Source organism: Bos taurus, unplaced genomic scaffold (assembly GCF_002263795.3).
Source record: "Bos taurus isolate L1 Dominette 01449 registration number 42190680 breed Hereford unplaced genomic scaffold, ARS-UCD2.0 Super-Scaffold_1723_ScbfJmS_2085, whole genome shotgun sequence".
NCBI lineage: Eukaryota > Metazoa > Chordata > Mammalia > Artiodactyla > Bovidae > Bos > Bos taurus.
In genome coordinates, this window is record NW_020192292.1 from 1,117,922 (window position 1) to 1,120,342 (window position 2,421).

Here is a 2,421-nt window from a genome sequence, read left to right on the forward strand (position 1 = left end):
ACTGCATTGTGGTCAGAAAATATGCTTGGAATGATTTCTATTTTTTTGAATTTACCAAGTATATTTGACTTTAAACTTAAATATTTTAATAACATACATTTAATTGAAAAATAGTAATAAATCCATATGTTAACATATACACATAATTTATGGGAAACAATTATGTTTTCCAAAACATAATTTGTGAGAGAGTTGCACTGTTGCATGTTTTGCAAATCTCTTTAATGTCTGATTTAATGAGTATAACTGCATATTTACTTGTGCATTCCATTCATTGTGGAAAAGGTAACTAACATCTTATCCTCATGTTGAAGGATGATAAATTTGACCTCATACAGTCCCTGAAAGTGGTGTAGGGCCCCTGGGGCCTGAACTATGCTTTGAGTACCCCTGTTTTAAGAAAACAAGGATTATTGCAGTATTCCAGAGGGAAGGATCTCTTACCACCACTAGGCCAGATGGGCATGGGCGGCTTACTGATTGGAAGAAGTGCCTGACAGGATCTTTGTTCTTTGATGGAGAGACAACAGCTAACCAATAGTGAGCTGGAAGGGACAAAACTGGGGAGAAATGAACCTCCCCTGATTATTCTCCTTTCCTCCCATCCTCATAGTATCTACCATCGGCCAAACTCCACCAGAAGCTAAGGGGCACTGGAGCCAGTTGATGTCATTCATAGGGGTCAACTTCCCCACATATAGAATCTAAAAAGAACAGGGAATGGATAAGGGAGAGCAAATAGGAGATACCTAGCACATTCATTCCACTTCTTTTGTCATTTGGATTGTCTTTCTGCTGGATTATGGAAGCTTTTTATGTACTGAAATGGATCAGTACTTTGTCAACCTGGAGAAAATGCTACTTAGTTAACAACTTGCACTTGCACTTGGTTGACAATGCCCTTCATAATATTGACTTATTTTTATATTTTATGTTCTCAAAAACATTTTTTTTTCTTTTGGTTCTCTACCATTCATTCCATATTTATATATGTGGAATTTGGGGAAATATTCTTCCAGTCCTTTAATATTTTAAGTCTCTGAAATACATTTATTTTATATGAATAAATAAAGGAGTTTCATTTCATTCCAAAAATATTCCAGAGTAATTGAATTAAAATTCATCTTTCCCACGTATTTGACACACTACTCTTATGATATTATTCAGGTTATAGGCATATTTGACTCTATTTTAAAATATTTTCTCCTTCCTGATCGAGTTGTCATTCTTATCCTGTATCTATTCCATTTTAGTTACAACTACTTTATCAGTTCAGTTTATGTATATAAACTTTATATATGTAAAAAAGTTTTTATATATAAAAAATGACTTTATATATCACGTATAATATATAACACGTTATACATTAATTTGGACTTCCCAAGTAGCTCAGCTGGTAAAGAATCTGCCTGCAATGCAAGAGACCCCTGCTTGATTTCTGGGTTGAGAAGTCCCCCTGGAAAAGGGATAGGCTACCCACTCCAGTATACTTCCGCTTCCCTGGTGACTCAGATGGTAAAGAATCCACCTGCAATGAGGGAGACCTGGGTTCAATCCCTGGGTTGGGAAGATCCCCTGGAGGAGGGCATGGGAACCCACTCCAGTATTCTTTCTTGGAGAATCTCCGTGGACAGAGGAGCCTCGCAGGCTACAGTCCATGGGATTGCAAAGAGTCAGACATGACTGAGCAACTAAGCACACACCCATTCATTTACAATAACACATAAAATTATTTTGAACCTATATACATACATTCCTCAGCTTCTTAACTTTGTTAAAATTGTAGAATGTAGCCTCCAGAGAAGAAACCAATATCTCTTCCTGTGTGTAGGGGGAATGGTGTTATAGGAAATGTGTCTCCTTCAGTGCATGAACTTTGTGACCTGCAGCTGCAAGGCCTTGTTTTGCTGACCTGTATATCATCAATATACAACAAAGGTCCATCTAGTCAAAGCTATGGTTTTTCCAGTAATCATGTACAGATGTGAGAAGTGGACCATAAATAAGGCTGAGCACTGAAAAATTGATACTTTAAAACTGTGGTTTTGGAGAAGACTCTTGAGAATCCTGTGGACAGCAAGGAAATCAAACCAGTCCATCCTAAAGGAAATCAGTCCTGAATATTCACTGAAGGACTTACGCTGAAACTGAAGCTCCAATACTTTGGCCACCTGATGTGAAGAGTCGACTCATTGGAAAAGACCCTGATGCTGGGAAAGATTGAAAGCCAAAGGACAAGGGGGTGACAGAGGATGAAATGGTTAGATAGCATCACCAACTCAATGGACATGAGCTTGAACAAATTCCAGGAGATAGTGGTGGACAGAGGAGCCTGGCTTGCTGCAGTCCATGGAGTCACAAAGAACTGGACATGACTTAGCAACTGAACAACACCAATGCCATCAATTGGATTTTCGGAAA